This window comes from Leptonychotes weddellii, chromosome 2 (genome assembly GCF_054177405.1).
Source record: "Leptonychotes weddellii isolate Sample4059 chromosome 2, ASM5417740v2, whole genome shotgun sequence".
Taxonomy (NCBI): Eukaryota; Metazoa; Chordata; class Mammalia; order Carnivora; family Phocidae; genus Leptonychotes; species Leptonychotes weddellii.
This window is the reverse complement of record NC_138370.1, coordinates 156,415,478-156,426,814: the sequence shown is the minus strand read 5'-3', so window position 1 is coordinate 156,426,814 and position 11,337 is coordinate 156,415,478. Positions and strand designations below refer to the sequence as shown.

Genomic DNA, 11,337 nt, shown 5'->3' with positions numbered 1-11,337 from the left:
CCTTGTGAAAGACCCTATCTCCATTATCACCAAATACAGTCGCATTCTTACTGGGGTTAAGATGTGAACATATGAAATTTGAGGCCACAATTTAGCCCATAACAGTAGGCAATAAATTTGTGAGGCCAAAGTTTTTATCCACCCTATGTATCTGTAGCTTCTCTAGTGCCAATCAAGAGGATTTTTTACATGGAGATATTGAATAATTATGACTTAATATGTTTGTCATAATATTTTAAAAATGCATAGATCTGTAAAGATATGCTTTTAATTGTTTTATTAAATAGATAGCCAACTCAAATCTATTTTTACAGGAAAAAATAGATGAAAGTGGAGAGAAGTTATTCATTAACTCATTTTTGACAAGTGGATGGCTTATAAAATAATGAAATTTCAATTTCAAAATTTATTGCTGATTTCTCATGCTTTGAGATAGGTTTAGCCACCTTAATGTAAGCAGCTCAGTTTAAGGTTTATAGGTTAGTTTGTGATTGACAGGGTTAAAATGAAAGTAGGTTGCAGTGGAAATTAGCTGATTAACTATTCAAAACTTTCTAAAATGTTTATGGTGCTTTTCTATTTTGTGATCTTTTTAAAAGATGGTAATGGATTTAATTGATAATTTTATAAATACACATATTCAAAAAATGACCTCAACTTATCTTAGCCCAACTTAACATAGAGAGTAAAATAGAAATTGGTCTTTAGATTTGTGTTATATTTATTTGTGCATAATTTTATTTTATATTTTTATTTAAACTAAAAAACCCCCACAAAAACAGTTCACCCATTTCTCCCACTCCTTAGCCCCCACCTTTTTACAAGCACCAAATTGTTCTCCGTATCTATGAGCTAGCTTTTTTTATTTTGTTTTTAGATATCACACATAAGAGAGATCATACTGCCTCTGCCTTCTTCTGCCTGACTTATTTCACTTAACATAATGATGCCCTCGAGGTCTATTCAGATTTTCACAAATAACAAGATTTCATTTTCTATGGCTGAATAATATTCTATTGTGAATATTCACCTTTATCTATATCTAAGTCTATAAAATAATACAATTTTTTATCTACTCATTTATCAATGGACACTTATATTGTTCCCATATCTTGACTATTGTAAATAATGCTGCAGTGAACATAGTGGTGTCTATACTTTTTTGAATTAGTGTTTTTTTCTCTGAATAAATACCTAAAAGTGGAATTGCTAGATCATGTGGTATTTCTATTTTGAATTTTTTGAAGAACCTCCATACTTTCTTTTTCAGAGTGGCTGCACCAATTTACATTCCCACGAGCAGTACACAAGGGTTCCCTTTCCTCCATATCCTCACCAACACTCGTTATTCTTGTCTTTTTGATAATAGTCATTCTAACATGTGTGAGGTAATATCTCATTGTGATTTTGATTTACAGTTTCCTGATGACTTGTGATATTGAGCATCTTTTCATGTACCTGTTTGCCATCTATATCTCTTCTTTGGAAACATGTCTATTCAGATCTTCTAACCATTTTTATTGAGTTTTTATTTTATTTATTATTGTTATTTTTGCTATTGAGTTGTATGAGGTGTTTATATATATATATATATATATATATATATATATATATATATAGGTTATAAAGCCCTTATCAAATATGTAATTTGCAAGTATTTTCTCCTATTTGGTAGGTTGTCCTTCCATTTTGTTGAATGTTTTCTTTTCTGTGCAGAAGCTTATTAGTTTGATATAGTCCCATGTATTTATTTTTGCTTTTTTGATTTTCTTTTGGTGTTAGATTTTTTTTTTTAAAGATTTTATTTATTTATTTGAGAGAGAGAGAATGAGAGACAGAGAGCATGAGAGGGAGGAGGGTCAGAGGGAGAAGCAGACTCCCTGCTAAGCAGGGAGCCCGATGCAGGACTCGATCCCATGACTCCAGGATCATGACCTGAGCCGAAGGCAGTCGCTTAACCCACTGAGCCACCCAGGCACCCTTAGTGTTAGATTTTTAAAAAGTCACCACCAACACATGTTTCAAGAACCTGACCACCTTTGTTTTCCCCAAGGAGGATGACATAAATACTATTATTTGCCACAGTTTCAAAATGAGAAAATTAAGGCATGAAAAGTGATATATTGCCTAAGGTCACATAAGTAGTAGTTGGTAGAGTTCGCATTTGAATTCAAGCAACCTAGCTCTAAATTAAATCCTCTTACCTAGTACACCACACAGATATAAACTGGTAATCAGTCCCTCAAAGTAATTTTTGGGTATACAGACATGCCCTAAAAATGCTTTCATGTAGAAGGGGAGGTAAAAAAAAAAAAAAAAAAAAAAACTCAATGAGAAATGTTCTCAAAACTTTTCCTAGATTAGAGGTGTGTATGCAGATGAGGACCATTCAAATATATTTTCACAGTCATACTGTGCTGTCCCTCAAAACATAAGTTCGAGCCTTATTTTATTATTTATTTATTTATTTATTTATTTATTTATTTATTTATTTATTTGACACAGAGCGAGCCAGAGAGCAAGTACAAGCAGGGGGAATGGCAGGCAGAGGAGAAGCAGGCTCCCTGCTGAGCAGGGAGCCAGATGCGGGGCTCCATCCCAGGGTCCTGGGATCATGACCTGAGCTGAAGACAGCCACTTAACCAACTGAGCCACTCAGGTGCCCCTAGCCTTATTTTATTTGTTAAAAATTGTATTGAGTTCGATCTTGCGGCCCCGCGTGTGTGCACCTAATCTCAGCTGGTCCGCCCAGGACCCCCTGAGCTCCAACCCTATTCACCCACGAGGTCCCATTTCCGCTCCAAGATGAAAGAAACTATCATGAACCAGGAGAAACTCGCCAAACTGCAAGCACAAGTGCGCATTGGTGGGAAAGGAACTGCTCGCCGAAAGAAGAAGGTGGTTCATAGAACGGCTACAGCAGATGATAAAACCTTCAGTTCTCCTTAAAGAAGTTAGGGGTAAACAATATCTCTGGTATTGAAGAAGTGAGTATGTTCACAAACCAAGGAACAGTGCTCCACTTTAACAACCCCAAAGTTCAGGCGTCACTTGCCGCGAACACTTCCACCATTCCAGGCCTCGCTGGGACAAAGCAGCTGACAGAAATGCTACCCAGTATCTTAAACCAACTTGCTGCAGTCTGACTAGTTTAAGAAGATTGGCTGAAGCTCTGTCCAAACAATCTGTGGATGGAAAAGCACCACTTGCTACCGGAGAGCATGATGATGATGAAGTTCCAGATCTTGTGGAGAATTTTGATGAAACTTCCAAGAATGAAGCAAACTGAATTGTGTCAACTTGGGGAGCTGCTATTTTATATTATGACTGCTTTTTAAAATTTTGTTCATGGATCTGATAAAATCTAGATCTCTAATATTTTTAAGCCCATGTCCCTTGGACACTGCAGCTCTTTTCAGTTTTTCCTTATACACTATTCATTCTTTGCAGCTAATTAAGCTGAAGAAGCCTGGGAATAAAGTTTGAAACAAGGTTAATAAAGTTTTTTGCCTAGGGAAAAAAAAATTGTATTGACTTCTATACCTAAGAATATGTTCTATTCCATTACTTTTTCAATTTTCTTCTCTGAGAATTACAAATATTTGGACCTAGTATTCACTTCGCCTATTTTCTAAATATATCACTCTCTCTAGATATTTATTTTACATATTTACTTTTTTCTCTCTAGAACTTCCTTGTATATTCATTGTTTTGGGGTAAGGTTAGTCTTTTAATATAGTTTTTATTTTTATTTTTTAAATTTTCATTTATTTATTTATTTTTATTTAAATTCAATTAGCCAACATATACTACATCATTAGTTTCTGATGTAGTGTTCAGTGATTCATCAGTTATGTATAATACCCAGTGCTTATCACATCACGTGCCCTCCTTATGCCCATCACCCAGTTACCCCATCCATCCAACCATCTCCCCTTCTGCAACCCTCAGCTTGTTTCCCAGAATCAAGAGTCTCTCATGGTTTGTCTCCTTCTCTGATTTTTTCCCATTCAGTTTTTCCTCCCTCCCCTATGATCCTCTGTGCTGTTTCTTATATTCCACATATGGGTGAAACCATATAATAAATGTCTTTCTCTGCTTGACTTAATTCGCTTAGCCTAATACCCTCCAGTTCCATCCACGTTGATGCAAATGGTAGGTATTCATCCTTTCTGATGGCTGAGTAATATTTCATTGTATATATGAACCACATCTTCTTTATCCATTTATCTGTTGAAGGACATGTCAACTCCTTCCAAAGGTTGGCTATTGTGGACATTGCTGCCTTGAATATTGGGGTGCATGTGCCCCTTCTTTTCACTACATCTGTATCTTTGGGGTAAATACTCCGTAGTGCAATTGCTGGGTCATAGGGCATCTCCATTTTTAATTTCTTGAGGAACCTCCATACTGTATTCCAGAGTGGCTGTACAAGCTTGCATTCCTACCAACAGTGTAAGAGGGTTCACCTTTCTCTGCATCCTGGCCAACAGTTGTTGTTTCCTGTCTTGTTAATTTAGCCATTCTGACTGGTGTAAGGTGGTATCTCATTGTGGTTTTGATTTGCATTTCCCTGATGACAAGTGATATGGAGCATTTTTTCATATGTCTGTTGGCAATTTGTAGGTCTTCTTTGGACAAATAATCTATTCATGTCTTCTGCCCATTTCTTGACTGGATTATTTGTTTTTTGGGTGTTGAGTTTGATAAATTCTTTATAGATCTTGTATACCAGCCCTTTATCTGATATGTCATTTGCAAATATCTTCTCCCATTCCATAGGTTGCCTTTTAGTTTGTTGACAGTTTCCTTTGTTGTGTGGAAGCTTTTTATCTTGGTGAAGCCCCAATAGTTCGTTTTTGCTTTTGGTTCCCTTGCCTTTAGAGACGTGTCTTGGAAGAATTTGCTGCTGCCAAGGTCGAAGAGGTTACTGCCTGTGTTCTCCTCTAGGATTTTGATGGATTCCTGTCTCACATTTAGGTCTTTCATCAATTTTGAATTTATAATTGTGTATGGTGTAAGAGAATGGTCCAGTTTCATTCACCTGCATGTGGCTGTCCGATTTTCCCAGCACCATTTATTGAAGAGACTGTCTTTTTTTCCATTGGATATTCTTTCCTGTTTTGTTGAAGATTAGTTGACCATAGAGTTGAGGGTCCATTTTGGGGTTCTCTTTTCTGTTCAATTGATCTATGTGTCTTTTTTTGTGCTAGTACCATGTTATCTTGATGATCACAGCTTTGTAATATAGCTTGAAGTCAGGCATTGTGAGGCCCCTTTGGTTTTCTTTTTCAACACTCCTGGCTATTCAGTGTTAATATAGTTTTTAACACTTATTTCTTCTACCAGCTATCATATATCTTATTAACAGGAAATTATAATATTTTATGAATTTAAACATCACATGTCTCACTTATGAGCAATTAAAATTTAATAAAACATATATTGAAGTACTTTCCAACTTAATAAAAGGCATATTTCAATATCTTATTTATATTTTGGAAAGTAAATGCATGCTCTTCTATATAATATGTTTACAAATTTTGATTCTTTTTTTATATGATTAAGAAGTAATGTCTTCATTCTTTTTATAATATAAACAGTTAAATTGGGGATGTGAGCATTCAAGGAGTAATATTCAAGGTAAACACTATTTTATCAACTTTATGACATATTCACAGTTATAAATGCTAGGTAACTTTTGTAAGTTTAGCTTATTCAAATGAAACATTTTTCTTTTTATTCAAAATTAATTAGTATATTTATTCAAATTCAAACTTCTCTGATGTTCACCTTTTTATCACCACTTCATATATATATTTAATTTTAGTCTTTCCTCATTAATCTGTCATTCTAGATTTATAATTATTTTTGTTGCCTATTACTTCACCCAATTTGTCATCAACCTTCTGGTATTTTTTATGGGTGTGGGTGTTTAATTTAAATAGTAAGTTTTTTAGGGAAAACCAAAAAAAAAAAAGTATAAAAATGAGCTTAAGGTCTGCCATAGAATTTTGTTGAATTTTTTTCCTTTGTTATTTTGCAAGTGTGCAGGTTTTTTTTTCACTAAATTAGCATGCAATGCATTTTTCAACTCCTATTTTGATTTGACATGCAGAACCATTTATATTCTTTGAAGTATTAATATGGATAACGTTAGAATTTCAAAAATATTTTTAAAATGTTACCAATCTATGTATAAAATGAGAACAATTGAGTATGCATTATGTGCAGCCAGTTTAAAATTACAATGTGTAGGACTTATAAAAGGGGAATTAATGTTATGTGTGCAAGTAAATAGCAGAATTTTTTTTTTAAGATTTTATTTATTTATTTGACAGAGAGAGACACAGCGAGAGAGAGCACAAGCAGGGGGAGTGGGAGAGGGAGAAGCAGGCTTCCCGCTGAGCAGGGAGCCCGATGTGGGGCTCGATCCCAGGACCCTGGGATCATGACCTGAGCTGAAGGCAGACGCTTAATGACTGAGCCACCCAGGCACCCCAGTAAATAGCAGAATTAATAAATTATATCAAAAATACAAAAAAGAACCTCACAGTTAAAAGTCTCCATGGTCTTTTAGTTAAAATACCCCACTAAATAGGTTTCTGCTTGAATACTACTTGTACTTAGAAGCTCATTGCTTCTTTTTCCAACTTTTCCTCAACCAGCTTTCAAGAAATTGGTTCACGGAACAATACTGTCAAAATGGCAATGAATAAGATTCAGGGCTGCAAAGACTATTGAGAACCAAAGCTTGGAAAGTTTACTTTTACCTCTGAGGATCAGTTGTTAATTGGCAGATGTGTCAGAAACCAACCCTTCAGTGGAACAAGCTTTGTAGTGAAATCATCTCCCTGGAAATTCTGTCTTTTTATTATAGGTGTCCATTCTCATCACCCCTGGCTTATTTCTCTTGGAACAATGATTTAAAATCATGTAGAAGTAGGCTGCAGTTAAAAATACCTTCATTCCTCTTAACTAATCATTTTCCAGAATAGGACCCAGACCATGTTAAGCTAGATTCTTTAGTTACACTATCGTACATCTTAAGATGAAAAGCCATTTAAAACATAATTTGACATGATTGTGCACAAATATCAAAGTTTTGCCAAATACCAATCGTTATAGGAATAGCTTTATTTAAAAGTTTATCCAACCTCCTGACAGAAGAATCTTATAAAAAATCTTGATTATCCAACACTTTTTATTATTAAATTCTCCAAATTAATCTATCAGAATTAGTCTCTCCGTTGCCCTATTTTATCTTTCTTCAACTTTTTTTTTTTTATACTATTTATGGCAAAAGCTGAAGGTAAATGACCTACTCTTATTTTTTTTTTTAACATTTTCCTGTTTGAAGTACAAATTGCAATCAGATGGACTACAAGGAAAGTATCAAGAGCAAATAAGTTCACTAGGAATATATTTAACTGATTTCAGAATCAATAGTTTAAAAGTTATGGTTTTTCTTTTCTTATAATGTAGTCACTGCACATGTACATTGTCAGAAAATATGCTTCTTTCTGAAAAATGTTAGTGCTAATATTTATAAATATTTTTTTGGGAGGGGGCTGAGATTATGATCTTGGAATGTCCACTGTGAATATCTTGTATCTAGTTCACTAAATATAAATGCACAGAAGTAGTTTTTTGAGAATTACTCCTAAATAAATAATCTGAAGATGAGGTTTACTTTTATAAAACATTACTAAAAAAGTTTGGCAAGAGAGTATGTTAAACAGAAGTGTTGTGGGCATGGTGGGAACAAGAGAGGAAAGCTCAGAACCCAAGTGGATTCAGTCACAAGGAGCAACTAATACATCCTTAGTTGTCATGGGGCAATTCAACATATTTTTTTTTATTAATATGAACAAGAGATAACCTGGATAATTTAAAAAATTATTTTACTAGTCTAAATTACCACCTGTATGTTACTTACTAATCCCCAATGCCTAAACAAATGCTGTAACAAGGCAAAGACATATACATCTTACCTTTAAAAAAATGAAATACACTTGACACACAATGCTACATTAGTTTCAGGCATATAATATAGTAATTCAACAACTCTATGTTACACTATGCTCACCATAAGTGTAGCTACCATCTGTAGCTACCATATAATTCTATTAAAATACCATTGACTATATTCCCTATGTTGTACTTTTCATACCCATGACTTACTCATTCCATAACCAGAATCCTGTACCGCCTAATCCCCTTCACTCATTTTGCCTATCACCCCATTCCTCCCCTCTTTCAACCACCAGTTTGTTTTTGTTTGGTCATTTGTTTTGTTTTATAGATTCCACATATAAGTGAAATCATATATTATTTTTTCTCTCTGAATTATGTTACTTAGCATAATTCCCTCTAGGTCCATCCATATAGTCACAAATGGCAAGATCTCATTCTTTTTTTTGTGACTGAGTAATATTCCATTGTATATCACATCTTTATCCATTCATATATTGATGGACACTTAAGTTGTTTCCGTATCTTAGCTATTCTCAATAATGTTATAATACTCATAAAGGTGCATATATCTTTTTGAATTGTATTTTGGATTTCTTTAAGTAAATAACCAGTAGTGGAATTACTGGATCATATGGCATTTTTAGTTTTATTTTTTTCTAGAAACTTCCATACTGTTTTCTAGTTTTTGCACCAATTTACAATCCCATCAACAGTGATTGAAGTTTCCCTTTTCTCCACATCATTGCCAACACTTATTTGTCTTTTGATAACCAGCCATTCTGATTGGTGGGAGGTGATGTTAACATTGTAGTTTTGATTTTCATTTCCCTGATGATCAGTGATAGTCAGCATCTTTTTTTATGTGTCTGTTGTCCATCTGAATGTCTTCTTTGGAAAAAATGTCTACTCAAGGTTTATATCCATTTTTTAACCAAATTGGAGTGTGTGTGTGTGTGTGTGTGTGTGTATGTTATAAGTTCTTTATATATTTTGGACATTAATTTCTTATCAGATTATATTGCAAATATCTTCTCCCGTTCAGTAGGTTACCTTTTTGGGGGGTTTTTTGATGTTTTTTTTCACCAGAAGTGTGTGAAACTACAATCCCATTGTTTAATCCACCCAGGTTCTGATATTTTGTTATAGCAGTACTAACAAACTAATATAAACTTCTAAGATCAAGTTTCGGGGAGGGAAAATTTACATATAGGAATCTACAATTTAGAACTTTTGCTTAAAAATCCAAATATACATTTACCTGCAACCTTAAAGACATTAATTTTTAACTGAAAACAACTAGCTGAAATGGGAAAGCCAGATGTTTTTATTCATTTTCCAAAAATTAAATAGGCTGATGTATTGGAAATCTTGGACAAAAATAGAGTTATTTAGATAGATGATAGATAGATGATAGATTAGATAGATAGATAGATAGATAGATAGATAGATAGATAGATAGATGATAGAATTTGAAAGTAGAATGCAGGAACACTTAAATCATGTGTAGCTCTGATATATATCCATTCCTCTTGGGACAGTGGCTGGTTATATATAAGGAGTAGGTCTGGTCTTCGAAGAATGTAAGCAGATAAGTAGTCTATCAGTGATTTAGACAAACAAATCAAAACCAGACTTTGGGCTACAGAAACATTAGAGTACTTTACAATAAACTGTGCTGAATATCCTCAATTATCAGGGTCCATTTCTACCACTTTCTAGGGTGTTTTTCTCTACTACAAGTGCAGAGATATAAAGGCTTTTTTTCTTTATATTTCCTTGCATGTACTGGATGCAAATTAGGTTCTATCAATTACATTCATTGTAAGAGCATTTTGAAGGGAAAATTGATAGAAAGCTATCTTTCTGGCTGGTCTGTTGTTTTTTATGGCAAACAAGTTGTGAGAACGTGATTTTGCTTTGTAACTTCATTTCAGAATCCAAATTCCAGCTTCACAGCTATTTAAATACAGTTTTGAAGTTGCAGCCACTTTCTTATTCATCAAACCAATATGTCAAACTCAGTGGTTTATTGGTGGGCTCCTGATTTTCCACTTTCTGATTGTGACAGACATCATAGTTCCCTTGGTTGATCAATTAAATGTGTAATGTTCTGAGGTGCAGCTCAGAGCCTATTCTCCTAATACTTCTTTGGATTAAATTCTATTCTATTCATAATATTTAGTGCAATTCTGACTGTTAGAGAAATCAAGAAGAAATGTTCAATCTTCTGTATGGAATTAATTATATTGGTGTTTGGGAGAGTAGTGTGTTATCCAGACTCTGAATTTGATTCAACACAAAATGTATACAATTATAACCCACAGATGTCTTCAGATGTTTACATGAATAGATAAATATAACTTACCATCAAACATGAAAGTGACTCTAATTTCATATTTAGAGTTTCTTTTTTTTTCCTTAATTCACGGATGCTTTATTATTCTGCTCCCCACCAATGTGGTATACATGTACTGAACTAGTTTTCATAACTAATATTTGAGTACAAATACTATTTTGTCAACAAAGGGATAGCCTTGCTTTTATTATCAGTTAGTGAAAAAATGCAGTCAGCACATATCCACTCACATACATAGAAGGTATTAAACCTTAAAAAAAAGAAAGAAAAAGAAAAAGAAGGTACTAATCCTTATCTTCCCAGACCTGGTGACAGCAGGAAGAGTTTATGAAAGAAAAGAAGTTATATATTTCAGTCTTTTCATTCAATTCAACTGCTTTGCCTCCTAGCTCAGAGACTAAAACTGCATTGAAGTATAAACCTGATCTTCCCTTGCCCTAAGAATATTCAGCTGAGTTATACTCCGTAAAATCTTTTAAACCACATTCCTTAAAATTATTTTATTTAATGGAAAGGATACCTGACAAGGTAGCACTACAGTTAAAAATCAGAGGTGGCCTATAAGATCTCTAGTTTCCTCTGGGTCTAAGATACTAGGCCTCTCCCTGGCTATCTATTCTAGGAAGGAATAAAGAGAAAATTTTAAGTGGACTATTAGATTATGGAAGGAAAATGTTAAGTTCAAGCCTAATAATTAAATATGCAGAGAAATATGGGAGGAAATAAGTCATTTTCCAAAGGAGAACCCAAGATTTACTTAATATAACACTACACACTATCAATAAATACTATGAAAGATGTTTCTCTCTCCACCCTTCTTGCTTAACTCACATATGTTTTATTACAATCCTCTGAAAGAAATTCTTGCACATATCTTCTTAAGCCTTAAAACTTATATAGAAAGTTGTGTGTGTTTGTTGATTTTCTCTCTTAAAAAATGAAAATATCTTAAAGTCATAATTTTTAAGGTGAGTTTAAGAAAGCACAAACATGAGGAAATTGGC

General features: G+C 33.9%; 1 pseudogene; it reads left to right on the top strand.

The window, feature by feature from the left end:
• The first annotated feature begins 2,780 nt into the window (after positions 1 to 2,780).
• On the top strand, positions 2,781 to 3,320 carry LOC115939575 (transcription factor BTF3 pseudogene; annotated as a pseudogene).
• Positions 3,321 to 11,337: the final 8,017 nt, after the last annotated feature.